This window comes from Penaeus monodon, chromosome 42 (genome assembly GCF_015228065.2).
Source record: "Penaeus monodon isolate SGIC_2016 chromosome 42, NSTDA_Pmon_1, whole genome shotgun sequence".
In the NCBI taxonomy this organism is placed as follows: Eukaryota; Metazoa; Arthropoda; class Malacostraca; order Decapoda; family Penaeidae; genus Penaeus; species Penaeus monodon.
The window spans coordinates 3,592,520-3,612,519 of NC_051427.1; the positions used below are offsets into that span (position 1 = coordinate 3,592,520).

The following is a 20,000-nucleotide window of genomic DNA, read 5'->3' on the forward strand; positions in this document are numbered from 1 at the left end:
CATAAGGGTGAAAGTGCCGGCGATTGGAGGTTGGGTTACGCCCTTGTTTGACGCCTAATTTCGCTGCCGGACCTAATAATCGATGGTTTTCTCCATTCGTATACGTATTCGAAAAGGTTGTAACTCATTTTCGACCTCTGCAGCCCGAGCCCCCCCCCCCTCCCGCTCGGGACGGTCCCCTTCAGCGCTAGAATACAGTATCGCCAAAACACTATAAAATACAATATAGTAATAGAGTAAATAATAAATTATGAATTTATATAGATAATAGATGTGTGTATACATACATATATATACATATACATATATGTACATATATATGATTATGATATTTAAATAATTATAAATTAATTAATATATTAATACAGTCAATAAATAACAAATTAGGAATTATATAGATTATATATGAATATATATGATTATAATATTTAAATTATTATAAAGAAATTAATATATTAAAACAGTAACTGAATAAATGAATACTGAATAAATACACTAAAATACAACAGAAATACAGTAAATAAATACTAAACTATGAATTAATATAGATTATGTATGTATATATATGATTATAATAATTAAACAATTATAAATAATCATATAGTAACACAGTCAACGAATAACAAATACACCAAATACAGCATAGTAATACAGTAATTAATACTAAATTGTGCCTTAGGGGGGACTTCATACCGCTGGTGTTGCGAGATGCCCAAACGCAGGGCAAGCTGGAGACTCAGGCCATCCCCTGACACAGCCCCTGTTTCACATACACAGAAATCTTCGTACAGGAACAAGCATAATTGATATATAATCCGAAAACACGAAGGACTCACAAAGAAAAAAAATAAATCTCCAGGGAGTATAGACTTGATATTTTTTAGTCTGAAAACCTGAAAAGAAGAGAGAATGAACAATAATGAGAACGTGCGAGGGAGTAGGTGTGGCGGAAATTCTGGACCAGCACTCAAATCCAGGGAAAAAACTAAGAACAAATGATATGAATAGCGTATACCTACAAATAGAACAAAAAATCCCCGTTGATTCGGTATCGTGGGACGTTCAATCTTGAACTCGAGTGAAGTGAAGTTTTTAAGAACCTTTCAGTGGACACAAATTTAAACCCAGATCCAGGAGGGAACTCAGGAACCATCAAAGAAATGCACTACGACTCACGGACAAGTAGAAAACCCCAGAGAAGAAAGTGACAGTGAAGAAAACCCAGATCCCAAACGTTTCCCGGAGACAGGAGGCAGAAACCTGGAAAAAGTTCAACCTCGTATGACAGACAAACACAACCGTAAGACAAAATTATCTTGTGGTACTAATCAGTTTAACAGGAGGATCAGAAACCTCAAATTTTGATAACCCAATGAAGCTAACGGATGCACTAGACAAATCAACACTCCAAAAGTACATGATAAGAAGGCACACTTAGAGTGCTTGCAGTGGGGAAGGCTTTAAGAGTCGTAGTAAAAAAAAAAAAGAAAAAAAAAAACCATTACTGGTATGTAAATTGTAAACATCCCGCCTCAAACAAAAACATAGACTGTTCATATGGTACAATATATCCAGTCGACATTGAATTAGACCCCAAAGACATAAAAGAAAAAATAAGATCATTGCATGGATATGACAGTCAAATAATAGAAGTAACCAGACTAAATAAAATCAACAAAGATAAAGATAACACACAAAAAATATGGCTACCAACAAAATCCCTCCAGAGTAACATTCAAAGGAACATTACCAGAAAGAGTTGCCATAGGACATACATCCTACAAAGTCCAACAGTATACTTTCCCAATTCCAAAATGTTACAAATGTCTTAGATATGGTCATGGAATCTTAACATGTAAAAACAAAGCTAGATGTAGCAAGTGTAGCCAGTTTAACCATGATTACAAACATTGCACAAATAACCCCTTCTGCTTTTACTGCCATGAGAACCATCCACCAAATACAGATGCATGTGACATACACAGAATGGCACAACAAATAAACAACCAGAACACAATGCCCAGCAACATACATTAAAAAATGGTTTCAGGATTTGAAACCCTGAACAAAACCACAACAATGCCAACATAAACCACGCAAACCCCAAAGCCTAACAGCTTGGCAGAGAGACCTAACAAAAGATAAGCTATCAGATTCAAATAAGAAACAGTTAAGAGATATTTATCTTTCCAAAAAGGGGAACGTAAACTAAAAAGAAAGAACCTACCCAGACAGTTGCCAGGAAAGTTAACAACAAACAACTGAATGCAGAAGTTTCTGAAATAGTTTGGACACTTCCTACTCCATTAAAGTGCAAAGAATTATAGAGAGAAATGCAAAAAAAAAAAAAATCAAATCAAATCATAGACAGAAATAATGTAGTAACTAGTATAGTAACAAAAAGATTAAACTGGTGGCTAGAAACGAATAATAAACTAAAAATAGATATAACAGGATTCAGACCAAATTATACGACAATGGATGCATTAAAAACAAATGAAACAAACATAATGAATGCAATTAAAGATCAAACATATGCTTTAGTTGCATGCATAGACCTAGAAAAAGCATTTGGTGATACATTAAATCATGATGCACCAATAATAAAAATTACTATCTTGGGATTAAAAAGAAATTTATTAAAATGGATACATAATTTTTCTAAAAGAAAGAACATTTCAAATAAAACAGGAACCAAAATCTTGTAAAAGGAACAATATCGAATGGTGTTCCACAAGATCCTTTTTAAGCCCAACATGCTTTAATGTCATTATAAGTGATTTAAAACTGACAGAACTAAAAAAAATAATATACACAGATGATAGAATAGTAATAACCACAGGTAAACACCTAAACAAAACCATAAATAATATTGAAAGGTTTTAAACAAGTAAAAGACTAGGCAGACACCTGGATCTAAAGATAATTTAACAAACAGTATGCTGTTATATTTTGCAAACAAAAGAAAAGTATAGCAACCAGAGATCAAAATAAAAAATGTAGAACTAGAATTTACTGACAGTCGATATATCCTTGGATTAAGATTTTATTCACCAAAACTAAAATGGACAAAACACATGGAAAACATCTAAGTAAAATTCATTAACAGAAATAAATAAATAAATATAATGACAAAACATATCCTCATATAACTGGGGAGCAAAGAAAGAATCCCTAATAGAATATTATAATATCTATGTAAAACCAATAATAAAATATGGTCTGGCCATATACGGAACACCAAAAAAAATTAGAAACGATACAAAACACAGCTCTGAGAATATCAACAGGATGCTTTAAATCAACTTCATTAATATCACTACAAGCCCTAACAAACAAACCTTTGATAATTGACAAAACAAATGTATTAGCTTGTATACAGCCATAAAATTATTGGAAAAAACAAAAAACACACTAGTAAAAGAACTAATAATAAAAAACATCAGAGAATACAATTACAATAAAGACTCGTAAAGTCTTCAAAACTTAATATAAACTCAATATAAATATAAATGAAGCACAAAATATAACACCAGTACCACCATGGTATGATCTTTCCCATAAACCCGTAACAAAATTCATGGACAACTTCACAAAAGATCTGTCTCATGAAATAATTAAAACGCAATTCCAAATGCTAACAAACACAAAATATGAAAATCATCATAAGATATTCACAGATGGATCAGAAATAAAAGACCTTGACCAACATCAGTGGCAATCTATATAGAACAAAACTCCCAACTGTTTGGAAATTACCAAAAAATACTCAAATCATAGAAGCAGAATTATATGCAGTAAAACGAGGATTGAACTATATAAAACTTTACAAACTAACAAATACTGTAATCTTTATGGATTCACTCTCGGCTGTCAACACTAAAAAATCACAAATCCTAAAAACTACAGTTGGAAGAACAGTTACAAAGAACCCTGATCACAAAGACCTATTACCTCAGAGATAACACCCCACGAGCATGGTCTAGATCAGAAAATGGAAAATTAAATGTATGTCTCACAGGAATACTAAGTAAACATATAGAACAAAGACCTACCTACACAGACTAAATTTAGAAACTGATCCAAATTGCAGATGGTGCTAACGTCCAGAAGAAACAATTAAACACCTAACATTGCAATGCCTAAAATACCATTCTGAAAGAACCAAATTATTAGAAACATTAAAAAAGATAAAAATAACTAATCCAAATATCCCTCTACTTATAACGGGAAAATCTACCTCCTGCTTAGAAGTACCACGTATTAAGACATGTGGAAATCTTCTTACAAAGATCAATAATGATAAATATTATATAAAACAGGGATCAAAACCTTCAAACAACAGAGAGACGATTCCGAGAAACAAGATCCACGGAATATAGACCTAAGAAGTCTAAAACCCTTTAAAAGAAGAAGAAAAAGATTCAATATAGTTTCAGTTTGCCACATCCGTATAGTAGAAGCTAAAATTTGCCGTTAATGGACAGAATGACCAAAAATAAGACGCTTCCTCTATGGTACTGCTTTCACAAGTTGTTAAGAAAGTTGTGCAACTAGTAATACTATGGTATACATTTATATAAAAATGTAATGGCACAATAATAATCAAAGAGAAAAACTACATTCACAAATATATGGAATAAGCCGCGAAGGCAAAAAGCAACGTTAAAAGTTGAGAAAATACGTTGCAACAAATGCCGCAAAGAGAGCAAGTCCAGGGGTGGAGCCTCCGATAGGAAATTATGGTGATCGAATTAGGGCCTAGGGATAAATCCCCTGAGTTAGTGAGGGTTTGGTTCACACAGCAATGGTTGTGGATTTCACAGGAATGGCTGGAGTAATGGGGCGTAATCTCCGAGGGGTGCGGTCACTTTCTAAACATTACCAATACTTTCATTTATATTATTTTTCAAAGAAAAAAAAAAGAGATTCATGCTTTTACAGCATATATAATATATATTATATATATATATATAATATATATATATATAATATATATATATATATTGTGTGTGTGTGTGTGTGTGTGTGTGTGTGTGTGTATGTATTATCTAAAATACATACATACACACACACACACACCACACAACCAAAACAACCATATATATATATATATATATAATATATATATATATTAAAATATATATAATATATATATATATGCTGTAAAATGCATGATCTCTTGTTTTTTTTTCTTTGAAATATATAAATGAAGTATTGGTAATGTTTAGAAAGTGACCGCCCCCTCGGAGATTACCCCCATTACTCCAGCCATTCCCGTGAAATCCACAACCATTGCGTGTGAACCAAACCCTCACTACTCAGGGATTTATCCCTAGGCCCTAATTCGGTCACCATAATTTCCTTCGGAGGCTCCACCCCTGGACTTGCTCTCTTTGCGGCATTTGTTGCAACGTATTTTCTCAACTTTTAACGTTGCTTTTTGCCCTTTGCGGCTTATTCCATATTTTGTGAATGTATTTTTTCTCTTTGATTATTATTGTGCCATTACATTTTTATATAAATGTATACCATAGTATTACTAGTTGCACAACTTTCTTAACAACTTGTGAAAGCAGTACCATAGAGGAAGCGTCTTATTTTGGTCATTCTGTCCATTAACGGCAAATTTTAGCTTCTACTATACGGATGTGGCCCAAAATGAAACTATTTGAATCTTTTTCTTCTTCTTTTAAAGGGTTTTAGACTTCTTAGGTCTATATTCCGTGGATCTTGTTTCTCGGAATCGTCTCTCTGTTGTTTGAAGGTTTTGATCCCTGTTTTATATAATATTTATCATTATTGATCTTTGTAAGAAGATTTCCCCCATGTCTTAATACGTGTACTTCTTAGCAGGAGGTTGATTTTCCTCTGTTATAAGTAGAGGGATATTTGGATTAGTTATTTTTATCTTTTTAATGTTTCTAAAAATTTGGTTCTTTCAAATGGATCTTAGGCTTTAAATGTTGGTGTTTTTTGTTTCTTCTGGACTTAGCACCATCTGAAATTTTGGGTCATTTCAAAATTTAGTTGTGTAGGTAGTCTTTTTCTATATTTTTATTTATTTCCTGTAACATACATTTAATTTTCCATTTTCTGATCTAGACCATGCCGTGGGTGTTACTTTTAGGAAATGGTTTTTGGATCGGGGTTTTTTGAACTGTTTTTCCAAACTGTATTTTTTTAGGATTTGTGATTTTTTAGTGTTGCAGCCAGAGTGAATCCAAAAAGATTACAGTATTTGTTAGTTTGTAAATTTTTTTATATTTTCACCTCTTTTTTACTGCATATAATTTGTTCTATATTTGAGTTTTTTTGGTAATTTCCAAAACAGTTGGGGATTTTTTTTCTAATAGATTGCCATGATGTTGGCAGGTCTTTTATTTCTGATCCTCTGTAAATATCTTATGATGATTTTCTTTTTTTTTGTGTTTTTTGCATTTGGAATTGCTTTTAAAATTATTTCGAGACGATTTTTTGTAAATTGTCCATAAATTTTGTTAGGGGTTTTTGGGGAAAGATCATCCAGGTGGTACTGTGTTATATTTTGTGCTTCATTTAATTTATTTGATTTATATTAAATTTTGAAGACTTTACGGTCTTTATTGTAATTGTATTCTCTGATTTTTTTTTTATTATTAGTTTTTTACTAGTGTGTTTTTTTTTTTTTTCCAATATTTTTACGGGCTGTTCCAAGCAAATACTTTTGTTTTTGTCAATTATCAAAGGTTTTTTTTGTTAGGGCTTGTAGTGATTTTAATGAATTGTTTTAAAGCACCTGTTGATATTCTCAGAGCTGGTTTTGTATCGTTTTTAATTTTTTTTTTTGGTTTCCGTTTGGGGCCGACCATTTTTTATTATTGGTTTTTACATAGATTTTATAATATTCTTTTTGGGATTCTTTCTTTGCCCCCCAGTTATATGGGGGATATTTTTTGTCATTAATTTATTTTTTTTATTTCGTTAAGAATTTTACTTTAAAGTTTTCCAGTTTTTTGTCCTTTTATTTTTGGGAAAAAATCTTAATCCAAGGATATATCGACTGTCAGTAAAATTTTATTCTACATTTTTTTTTTTTTATCTCTGGTTTCTATACTTTCTTTTTTTTTGCAAAAAAAAAACAGCTACTGTTTTTAAATTTATCTTTAGATCCGGGGTCTGCCTAGTCTTTTACTTGTTTAAAACCTTTTAAAATTATTTTGGTTTTTTTAGGGTTTACCTGTGGTTATTACTATTCATCATCTGTGTATTTTTTTTTTTTAGTTCTGTCAGTTTTAAAACACTTATAAAAACATTAAAGCATGTTGGGCTTAAAAAGAATCTTGTGGAACACCTTCGTATTGTTCCTTTTACAAGATTTTGGTTTCCTGTTTTATTTTAAATGTTCTTTCTTTTGAAAAATTTGTTCCATTTTAAAAAATTTCTTTTTAAACCAAGATATAATTTTTTTATTTTGGGGCATCATATTTAAAGTATCACCAAAAGCTTTTTCTAGTCTATGCATGCAATAAAGCATATGTTTGATCTTTTAAATTTCATTCTTATGTTTGTTTTTATTTTTTTTAAAAGCTCCTTGCGATAATTTTGGGCTGAACCTGTTATATCTATTTTTTTGTTTATTATTTGTTTTTTACCCCCAGTTTAATCTTTTTTTTACATACTAGTTTTTACATTATTTTGTCTATGATTTGTTTGATTTTTTTTTTTTTTTGCATTTCCTCATAATTCTTTGCACTTTAAAGGGTAGGAATTTCCCAAAATTTTCAAAAATTCTGCTTCAGTTTTTGTTGTTTTCTTTCCTGGCACTGCTGGGGAGGTTTTTTTTTTAGTTTACGTTCCCCTTTTTGGAAAGATAAATATCTCTTAACTGTTTCTTATTTGAAACGATAGCTTATCTTTTTTTTAGGGGCTCTCTGCCAACCCGTTAGGGTTTGGGTTTGCGTGGTTTTTTGTTGGCATTGGTTTGGTTTTGTTCGGTTTCAAATCCTGAAAAAATTTTTTTAAATTTTTTTGCTGGCATTTTGGGTTCTGGTTGTTTATTTGTTGTGCCATTCTGTGTATGTCACATGCATCTGTATTTGGTGGATGGTTCTCATGGCAGTAAAAGCAGAAGGGGTTATTTGTGCAATATTTGTAATCATGGTTAACCTGGCTACACTTGCTACATCTAGCTTTGTTTTTACATGTTAAGATTCCATGACCATATCTAAGACATTTGTAACATTTTGGAATTGGGAAAGTATACTGTTGGACTTTGTAGGATGTATGTCCTATGGCAACTCTTTCTGGTGATGTTCCTTTGAATGTTACTCTGGAGGGATTTTGTTGGTAACCATATTTTTTGTGTGTTATCTTTATCTTTGTTGATTTTATTTAGTCTGGTTACTTCTATTATTTGACTGTCATATCCATGCAATGATCTTATTTTTTCTTTTATGTCTTTGAGGTCTAATTCAATGTCGACTGGATATATTGTACCATATGAACAGTCTATGTTTTTGTTTGAGGCGGGATGTTTACAATTTACATACCAGTAATGGTTTTTTTTTTTCTTTTTTTTTTTTACTACGACTCTTAAAGCCTTCCCCACTGCAAGCACTCTAAGTGTGCCTTCTTATCATGTACTTTTGGAGTGTTGATTTGTCTAGTGCATCCGTTAGCTTCATTGGGTTATCAAAATTTGAGGTTTCTGATCCTCCTGTTAAACTGATTAGTACCACAAGATAATTTTGTCTTACGGTTGTGTTGTCTGTCATACGAGGTTGAACTTTTTCCAGGTTTCTGCCTCCTGTCTCCGGGCACGTTTGGGATCTGGGTTTTCTTCACTGTCACTTTCTTCTCTGGGGTTTTCTACTTGTCCGTGAGTCGTAGTGCATTTCTTTGATGGTTCCTGAGTTCCCTCCTGGATCTGGGTTTAAATTTGTGTCCACTGAAAGGTTCTTAAAAACTTCACTTCACTCGAGTTCAAGATTGAACGTCCCACGATACCGAATCAACGGGGATTTTTTGTTCTATTTGTAGGTATACGCTATTCATATCATTTGTTCTTAGTCTTTTCCTGGATTTGAGTGCTGGTCCAGAATTTCCGCCACACCCTACTCCCTCGCACGTTCTCATTATTGTTCATTCTCTCTTCTTTTCAGGTTTTCAGACTAAACATATCAAGTCTATACTCCCTGGAGATTTATTTTTTTTTCTTTGTGAGTCCTTCGTTGTTTTCGGATTATATATCAATTATGCTTGTTCTCTGTACGAAGATTTCTGTGTATGTGAAACAGGGGCTGTGTCAGGGGGATGGCCTGAGTCTCCAGCTTGCCCTGCGTTTGGGCATCTCGCAACACCAGCGGTATGAAGTCCCCACTAAGGCACAATTTAGTATTAATTTACTGTATTACTATGCTGTATTTTGGTGTATTTGTTATTCGTTGACTGTGTTACTATACTGATTTATTTATAATTGTTTAATTATTATAATCATATATATACATACATAATCTATATTAATTCATAGTTTAGTATTTATTTACTGTATTACTGTTGTATTTTAGTGTATTTATTCAGTATTCATTTATTCAGTTACTGTTTTAATATATTAATTTCTTTATAATAATTTAAATATTATAATCATATATATTCATATATAATCTATATTAATTCCTAATTTGTTATTTATTGACTGTATTAATATATTAATTAATTTATAATTATTTAAATATCATAATCATATATATGTACATATATGTATATGTATATATATGTATGTATACACACATCTATTATCTATATAAATTCATAATTTATTATTTACTCTATTACTATATTGTATTTTATAGTGTATTTTGGCGATACTGTATTCTAGCGCTTAAGGGGACCGTCCCGAGCGGGAGGGGGGGGGGCTCGGGCTGCAGAGGTCGAAAATGAGTTACAACCCTTTTCGAATACGTATACGAATGGAGAATAACCATCCGATTATTAGGTCCGGCAGCGAAAAATTAGGCAGTCAAACAAGGGCGTAACCCCACACCTCCCAATCGCCGATCGGCCACTTTCACCCTTATGCACATATGCCGTAAGGGCGCAAGAATGAGACATTGTATATTGACACTACCTACTGAAACTGAACGGAGGGGCTAAGATTGTCGTATTATAGTGGATTACTCCCAATGTTGTTGGTTTATGATAAAATAAATGAAGGAAAATGAAAATAAATGAAGGAAAAAGAAAACCAATCCGATTTTTTTTTTCACATAAAATGCGGTGAATATATTGCGATATCGACGTGTACATCAGATATGCAAGTTCAGACTTCGGTTATAATGTGTAAACAATGGCGTATCTATATCCCATAAAATAAACGAGAATGGTCCGATCTTTGTCAACGGGTGATAACGGCTGCTTCTGTGGAAACTCGAGGATTGTAGGCCTATTTCACATGTAGTCGCCGATCGGATAAGCTGTTCTTACATCATATATTTCATGTGCATGTGTTCATTGGAGACCGAATAAGTAAGAAAACACAAAAAATAACAATAACACGATTATTACTATATACATACAAAACAAACGTAAACAGTACATGAAATATATATATAGGCCTATATATATATGTAGGCCTACTAAAACATACGCGAATGCAAACGGACATGCGTACATGTATGCATACACATGTATATACATGTACACATACAATACATACCTGTTCACAAATATGTACACACGTGTAGACATTCAAACACACACACACACACACCATATGAACTTCTGTGTTACACGTAGCCAACTTCTTAGAAGAATGTGCACATAAATGTACATATGTACACATGTATATATAAATACACATTTAGAGAGACATACACATGTCTGCATACACATACAATCATATTTACACACACCAGTACACATGTGTACACGTATTTACACACATGTGTACACATGGGTACATGTACATCCAACAAGCATGTTTTCATATGTAAACACATGTACATGCATGAACACACTAATACAAGTGGTGTGAGACCACCAGTAGCAACGTCTATGGCCAAGTAAGGTAACCAACCTTACGATTTTCCTAAATTTTTTAGGGGGTACTCATGTCATTTTCGTCATAATTCGAGACCCAATTAACATATTTTCACTCTTTTTACATTTTAGAGGAAAATTAATGTACTTTCTTTAGTAATCAGTTCATAAAATTCTATTAAAGGATACTGACAGAAAATTAACATAAATATTCACAATTTTCAACAGGATTTTTCTCAAAAATATAAAAATAAAGCTCCCGTACCCTCGTCTCAGTTTTTATTCGATCCAAATTTTGTTGGTATCAATTTAAAGCTTATCAAAATGCGCAGCGATTATCGCGGGCTTTTTTTGAATTTCGGTCCTGTTCTTTTTTGGCAAATTTTTGAAAATCAAAAAAAAAAAAAAAAAAAAAAAAGATTTTTTTGGATATTTTTTTTTGAGAAAACTAAGCCAAATTTCGAAAAAAGCCCGCGATAATCGCTTTGGATCTTATCGATGTTTAAACAGTTTTTTTTTTTAAATTGCAAAACATGCACAACTGTGGGACAAGGGCGGTACGCATTCTTGCGTATGTGTATGAAAATTTTTTTGAGGGGGGGCGTCGCCCCCCTTGGGTCAATTTTCACAAAATTTACAGCAAAGGTGTGGAATGTTACAATAAACAATATATCCAAATTTGAAGGAAATCGATAAGATGGTTTTGATTTTATAAGCTTCACCCCCCCATTTTTACCCTTCCCCCTTTTTCAGGATGTCCCCTTAAGACGTCCATCGCTACAAACGCCGCTAAAGTAGATGCCAAAAGGAATATTTTTCGGTGTGGTTCTGCCATTTAATCTTGTAGGTTTAATTGATACCTAATGGGTACTTGTTGACTGGTATTTGATAACTACATATTCGTTTAAGCGAAGGATGTTAAATGTGATGAAACGTGAGAGCGCGATTCCTGACACGTAAGCCCAGTTGCTGGATTATTAACGGAGAATATGATAGGTAAAGATAAAGACAAAAAGAAAAAGGACAGTTATAAACAGCCTCCGGGTTAGTACAGTGGTAACTTCTCGTCCTCTCATCCAAGGGTCGGCGGTTCGCGCCCCGCCCAGGCGCGAGAAGTTGCAACTGTCGCCCGGAGGTTACTGCTGTGGCTGGGCACCACGGCGGGCAAGGACTAGGTTACTGCTGTGGCTGGGCACCACGGCGGGCAAGGACTAGGTTACTGCTGTGGCTGGGCACCACGGGGGCAAGGACTAGGTAACTGCTGTGGCTGGGCACCACGGCGGGCAAGGACTAGGTAACTGCTGTGGCTGGGCACCACGGGGGCAAGGACTAGGTAACTGCTGTGGCTGGGCACCACGGCGGGCAAGGACTAGGTAACTGCTGTGGCTGGGCACCAGGGGGGCAAGGACTAGGTAACTGCTGTGGCTGGGCACCACGGCGGGCAAGGACTAGCTTACTGCTGTGGCTGGGCACCAGGGCGGGCAAGGACTAGGTTACTGCTGTGGCTGGGCACCACGGCGGGCAAGGACTAGGTTACTGCTGTGGCTGGGCACCAGGGCGGGCAAGGACTAGGTTACTGCTGTGGCTGGGCACCAGGGGGGCAAGGACTAGGTTACTGCTGTGGCTGGGCACCACGGCGGGCAAGGACTAGGTTACTGCTGTGGCTGGGCACCAGGGCGGGCAAGGACTAGGTTACTGCTGTGGCTGGGCACCAGGGCGGGCAAGGACTAGGTTACTGCTGTGGCTGGGCACCACGGCGGGCAAGGAGAGTATATATAAATTCATAATTTATTATTTACTTACTCTATTACTATATTGTATTTTATAGTGTATTTTGGCGATACTGTATTCTAGCGCTGAAGGGGACCGTCCCGAGCGGGAGGGGGGGGGGGGCTCGGGCTGCAGAGGTCGAAAATGAGTTACAACCATTTTCGAATACGTATACGAATGGAGAATAACCATCGATTATTAGGTCCGGCAGCGAAAAATTAGGCAGTCAAACAAGGGCGTAACCCCACACCTCCCAATCGCCGATCGGCCACTTTCACCCTTATGCACATATGCCGTAAGGGCGCAAGAATGAGACATTGTATATTGACACTACCTACTGAAACTGAACGGAGGGGGCTAAGATTGTCGTATTATAGTGGATTACTCCCAATGTTGTTGGTTTATGATAAAATAAATGAAGGAAAATGAAAATAAATGAAGGAAAAAGAAAACCAATCCGATTTTTTTTTCACATAAAATGCGGTGAACATATTGCGATATCGACGTGTACATCAGATATGCAAGTTCAGACTTCGGTTATAATGTGTAAACAATGGCGTATCTATATCCCATAAAATAAACGAGAATGGTCCGATCTTTGTCAACGGGTGATAACGGCTGCTTCTGTGGAAACTCGAGGATTGTAGGCCTATTTCACATGTAGTCGCCGATCGGATAAGCTGTTCTTACATCATATATTTCATGTGCATGTGTTCATTGGAGACCGAATAAGTAAGAAAACACAAAAAAATAACAATAACACGATTATTACTATATACATACAAAACAAACGTAAACAGTACATGAAATATATATAGGCCTATATATATATGTAGGCCTACTAAAACATACGCGAATGCAAACGGACATGCGTACATGTATGCATACACATGTATACACATGTACACATACAATACATACCTGTTCACAAATATGTACACACGTGTAGACATTCAAACACACACACACACACACCATATGAACTTCTGTGTTACACGTGGCCAACTTCTTAGAAGAATGTGCACATAAATGTACATATGTACACATGTATATATAAATACACATTTAGAGACACACATACACATGTCTGCATACACATACAATCATATTTACACACACCAGTACACATGTGTACACGTATTTACACACATGTGTACACATGTACACTTGTGTACACATGGGTACATGTACATCCAACAAGCATGTTTTCATATGTAAACACATGTACATGCATGAAAACACTAATACAAGTGGTGTGAGACCACCAGTAGCAACGTCTATGGCCAAGTAAGGTAACCAACCTTACGATTTTCCTAAATTTTTTAGGAGGTACTCATGTCATTTTCGTCATAAATCGAGACCCAATTAACATATTTTCACTCTTTTTACATTATTTAAGAGGAAAATTAATGTACTTTCTTTAGTAATCAGTTCATAAAATTCTATTAAAGGATACTGACAGAAAATTAACATAAATATTCACAATTTTCAACAGGATTTTTCTCAAAAATAAAAAAATAAAGCTCCCGTACCCTCGTCTCACAGTTTTTATTAGATCCAAATTTTGTTGGTATCAATTTAAAGCTTATCAAAATGCACAGCGATTATCGCGGGCTTTTTTTGAATTTCGGTCCTGTTCTTTTTTGGCAAATTTTTGAAAATCAAAAAAAAAAAAAAAAAAAAAAAGATTTTTTTTGGATTTTTTTTTGAGAAAACTAAGCCAAATTTCGAAGAAAAAAAAGCGATAATCGCTTTGGATCTTATTGATGTTTAAAGTTTTTTTTTTTTTTTTTAAATTGCAAAACATCCACAACTGTGGGACAAGGGCGGTACGCAAGAAGCGTATGTGTATGAAAATTTTTTTGAGGGGGGGTGTCGCCCCCCTTGGGTCAATTTTCACAAAATTTACAGCAAAGGTGTGGAATGTTACAATAAACAATATATCCAAATTTGAAGGAAATCGATAAGATGGTTTTGATTTTATAAGCTTCACCCCCCCATTTTTACCCTCCCCCCCTTTTTCGGGACGTCCCCTTAAGACGTCCATCGCTACACACGCTGCTAAAGTAGATGCCAAAAGGAATATTTTTCGGTGAGGTTCTGCCATATAATCTTGTAGGTTTAATTGATACCTAATGGGTACTTGTTGACTGGTATTTGATAACTACATATTCGTTTAAGCGAAGGATGTTAAATGTGATGAAACATGAGAGCGCGATTCCTGACACGTAAGCCCAGTTGCTGGATTATTAACGGAGAATATGATATGTAAACATAAAGATAAAAAGAAAAAGAGGACAGTTATAAACAGCCTCCGGGCTAGTACAGTGGTAAGTGTCAGCCTCTCATCCGAGGGTCGGCGGTTCGCGCCCCGCCCAGGCGCGAGAAGTTGCAACTGTCGCCCGAAGGTTACTGCTGTGGCTGGGCACCACGGAGGGCAAGGACTAGGTAACTGCTGTGGCTGGGCACCACGGCGGGCAAGGACTAGGTTACTGCTGTGGCTGGGCACCACGGCGGGCAAGGACTAGGTTACTGCTGTGGCTGGGCACCACGGGGGCAAGGACTAGGTAACTGCTGTGGCTGGGCACCACGGCGGGCAAGGACTAGGTTACTGTTGTGGCTGGGCACCACGGGGGCAAGGACTAGGTAACTGCTGTGGCTGGGCACCACGGCGGGCAAGGACTAGGTTACTGCTGTGGCTGGGCACCACGGGGGCAAGGACTAGGTAACTGCTGTGGCTGGGCACCACGGCGGGCAAGGACTAGGTTACTGCTGTGGCTGGGCACCACGGGGGCAAGGACTAGGTAACTGCTGTGGCTGGGCACCACGGAGGGCAAGGACTAAGTAACTGCTGTGGCTGGGCACCACGGCGGGCAAGGACTAGGTAACTGCTGTGGCTGGGCACCACGGGGGCAAGGACTAGGTAACTGCTGTGGCTGGGCACCACGGCGGGCAAGGACTAGGTTACTGCTGTGGCTGGGCACTACGGGGGGCAAGGACTAGGTTACTGCTGTGGCTGGGCACCACGGCGGGCAAGGACTAGGTTACTGCTGTGGCTGGGCACCAGGGGGGCAAGGACTAAGTAACTGCTGTGGCTGGGCACCAGGGCGGGCAAGGACTAGGTTACTGCTGTGGCTGGGCACCAGGGCGGGCAAGGACTAGGTTACTGCTGTGGCTGGGCACCACGGCGGGCAAGGACTAGGTTACTGCTGTGGCTGGGCACTAGGGCGGGCAAGGACTAGGTTACTGCTGTGGCTGGGCACCAGGGCGGGCAAGGACTAGCTTACTGCTGTGGCTGGGCACCACGACGGGCAAGGACTAGGTTACTGCTGTGGCTGGGCACCACAGCGGGCAAGGACTAGGTAACTGCTGTGGCTGGGCACCACGGCGGGTAAGGACTAGGTAACTGCTGTGGCCGGGCACCACGGCGGGCAAGGACTAGGTAACTGCTGTGGCCGGGCACCACGGCGGGCAAGGAGAGTCGTGTGCGAGTCGTGAGCGAGTCGGTCTTAGTCGTCACAGGCCGGGCTCCCCTCATGGCACAGCCCGGGCGAGGCTAAGCGTCGCCTATCGGACGTATCCTTATCTGGTATAAACACTGGTGCAAAGGAAAGCCACAGTAAACGTGTTTAAACAGAATATTTAAACACGTATAAAGCTCGTGCAAGTCTGCTGGTTATTTCTGTTTTTCTGTACTTATGACAGCATTTTTAGATTGTATTTACTGTTTTTTATATATATATATATATATTTATTTTTGACTGTATGTTGTATAGTTAGATGTTCATAAAGCCGTATGGCATATGAAACTTTGTATTGGACAAAATTATTATTATATATTACTTTGCAATGGACAGAAAATCATACTTTTTGTGGAGTTTCATTGTTAAGGTTATGATAAAGTTATGCAACACCTAATACTTTATTCAGCATATACAGACAGATTTAGAGTATTTTAACAAAAAAAAAAAGAAAAAAAAAAAAAAAAAGAAAGAAAAAAAAAAAAAAAAAACTACACATTCTTGGAAATAACCTGGGCAGGCAAAGAATAAGATCAGAAATTAAGAAAATATATCGATTAGGTGTACTGGGGCCCAGGAGTGGATTTACAGGGAATTACAGTGATGCAATTTGATTAAACACAAAATACCATAAACGGAGACCAGTGTGCACTGTGATAGAGTAAATATCTAATGGTGCTTGCAACTTTCGTGAGTGTAGTGTACCATTTAATGGACACAAATCTCAATCCAGATCCAGGAGAAAACCCCGAAGCTGAACTTTATGCCATCAAACAAGGCTTAACATGCATACATAACAACAAAAAAGAAATCACAAACCAAAAACAAATAAACATTTGATATACAAAATACAAACACTAATAAAAACACTAACAGCTCGGAATCACAAAATAATATTACACTGGATCCCAGCACATAAAGGCGTAAAAAGTAAAGAAATTGCAGACTTAGCAGAAAGAAAGCTCACAACACAATTAATCCCATAACCATACCCCATGACACTAGAAAAACCATAAAAGAAATTAAAACGAACAGTCAGAAGAATTGGGGAAAAGTGATCTAAATAACATCCAAAACACAAAAAGACCACCTTAATAAGAAACGACCAACCACAACCATGGACAAGATTAAAAAAAAAAAAGAAAGACGATGCCTAACGAGGATTTTAAAACATACGACTAAAGCCAACACTTACATAGACTAAAGCTTGAAAATGACCCAACATGCAGACAGTGCATACAGGAAGAAGAAACAATGGCACATATAATACTACGACATCCAAGATTCAATATCATACAGAACTTGTTTACTAGATGCTCAAAGGAAAGTAAAAACCAATAATCCTAATTTAAATCTTGAAATTACAGGCTAGGATTTACCACCAACTAAAAGGTACTGCATTTTGAGACACATGAAGGTATTTCTACAGCGAACAAATATAATTAACTACGTTTAAGCTACGAAGAAAATCAGAAGAAAGGGATATAGACAATAATATAGTCTAAAACCCTATAAAAAGAAGACGAAGAAGGAGAAAGTACCATAAACCAGATAAACGAAAAGAAACAGACAGACTAAATACTAGGTGTGTATGTCTATATATTTTTTACTACTTTTCGGTATTTTTTTGTACTTTTGGCTGTATTCTGTATTTTTATGTATTTTTGTATTTTCAGTTGTATTTTTTCCTTTATTCATATGTATTTTTTCTAAATGTTTGACAGTATTCTTAAGTGTATTCAGTGTTTTAGCTGTATTTTTATATCATTCATTGAATTTTTCTATATTTTTTCAATATTTTGAAGAAAAAAATTCAAGTATTTAATTTTTTAAACCAATTTTATGTATTAATTTTTATTTATTTATTATTATTTTTTTGACTATTGACTATGACATTTGTGCATGAATGGGTTAAAATATATTGCATATTCTAGTATTGGAAATCGTGTCATTATTTTTGGGTCATTCATGAAGTTATTTAAAAAGTGACACTGATGATTGTCAAACCAAGGTGGTATTGGGAATATACTTGGTAATATTTTTGTTATAATTAATTGTAGTTTGTTTTGTGTCTCCCTGTCTATGGGCTAGGCTCCAGTTGTCCCCTTTTTTTTCATGAATCTGTCATATTCTCTCATACAGTGAGTGGTTTCTATTACAAAAAGAAAAAAAAAAAAAAAGAGCAGTCAGGAGGTTTGAACAGTCGTTATATGTATGGCTCTGTTGGTGTATCATTTTGGTTTTATAGGGCATTATTCTATGACCATACCCTTAACATATACAAAATTATGGAATGAGGAATGTGTATGGGATAAGCTGGTATGAGGTGTGACTTTTGCTACTTTATTAGGGACAGAGCTGTTGTTAAGCCTTTGGGATTTTATCGGTACCCTTTTGTGGTATTCTGTTTCTTCGTTGATCTTAAAAAATCCTTTTTTTTTTCATTTCTGTAAGTGGAGAGTCTGTTCCCAAAATTTGTTCTTATATATTCCTTAAATTTCTTGGATATCCAATTTGGTTTCCATGGGAGAAAATGGTACCATAAGTACATTCATGGTTTTGTTGCCTCCTGCCAGTTTCCAAGTTTTCAAATTTCATTCGAAGGTGGTAGTTCTGGTGGCACCAGGAAAATCTAGTGTTCAGTGTAGTTTTGTTCTGCAAAATGCCTTTACACATTAGATGGCTCCTTAAGTGCTCAGTCACCAAAGGAATTCAATTAGTCAACCTCATAATCTCACCTGATTTCACCTTTCCTCAAGTTTATGGATAAAAAAAATGCTCGTTTTACTAATGCTACCATTATCATTGCTGTTTTTGCCATTGTAGACATTATAGTTATTATGATACTATCAGCATTACTAGTAGCGATAGAAGATAAAAGAGAATATTTACAAAATTGAAATAAATCAAGGGAAAGGGTTAATGCACGAGACAGGTACTAGTAGTAATTGATTCCTTGGTGACCAGGTACTTGTGGAGCCGTGTGTGCGTAAAGACGAATTATAAACCAAACTCTCGGTGGGCCTGGTGTGTGCCTGCATGCCATTCCCTGGTGGCATTGCGTAAAGTCAGTGGCATCATTTCTGACTGCCGTGTCCATCACCCAGAGCAGACCTACTTAGGGAATCTTGGATTGTGTCATCCTGGAAAATTTATTTATTTAGTGCTTATGTTAATTTTCTTGGGTTACTGAAGACTGAAGTGAACCATTTAATTACTTTGATAATTATGCCAGTGATACATTCTCTTATGGGGTAACTCACGGCTTCAAGGGGTAGGTTTTGAGTTTTATGTTTTCTCTGCTAGTTTCTTTTTTCAATACTTTTTTCGAATATGGGTAACCTTCACTGTTGCTGTCTCAAGTTTTGATGTTTTTCTGGTGTACTTAGTTCATTACACTGTTTGAAACTGTTAGCCTACATTGCTCGAGTTTATGAATGTTTGATTTCACTAGTAATCTGCTGGCTTTTAGTCAACAGCCGGGCACCTGCTGGGCCATCTTTTCATGAAAAGCATCGATGAACTTGCAATTAGTGTTATATTGTTTGCAAACATATTCAGGTTTTCAGAGCATTTGTATCTCAGCAAGTGTAAAATCAGCTAGAACTATCTGACCAACATATTCAGAAAAGTGCCTCCTTTGTCACTTTTATCTTAGTAGTTGGAGTGAATAGCTGACTGCCCATACTG

General features: G+C 36.3%; 2 protein-coding genes across 6 annotated transcripts in view; one reads left to right on the top strand and one right to left on the bottom strand.

Annotated features, from left to right (window-relative positions):
• The window catches only part of LOC119599296, a 17,195-nt gene extending 8,324 nt beyond the window's left edge, over nucleotides 1-8,871 (bottom strand). Inside the window, exon 1 of the mRNA XM_037949032.1 lies at nucleotides 8,739-8,871. The gene's annotated coding sequence lies outside the window, so the exon portion shown is untranslated. The remainder of the gene's footprint in view (nucleotides 1-8,738) is intronic.
• Nucleotides 8,523-20,000, top strand: part of LOC119599299 (caspase-1-like) — an 18,671-nt gene continuing 7,193 nt past the window's right edge. Inside the window, exons 1-2 of one of the 5 annotated variants that reach the window (XM_037949041.1) lie at nucleotides 8,523-8,860; nucleotides 17,678-17,895. The gene's annotated coding sequence lies outside the window, so the exon portion shown is untranslated. Of the gene's footprint in view, nucleotides 8,861-12,175; nucleotides 12,195-16,228; nucleotides 16,482-17,677; nucleotides 17,896-20,000 lie in introns of those variants that run through there. The other 4 variants (XM_037949042.1, XM_037949040.1, XM_037949039.1 and 1 more) reach the window with 4 other exon arrangements.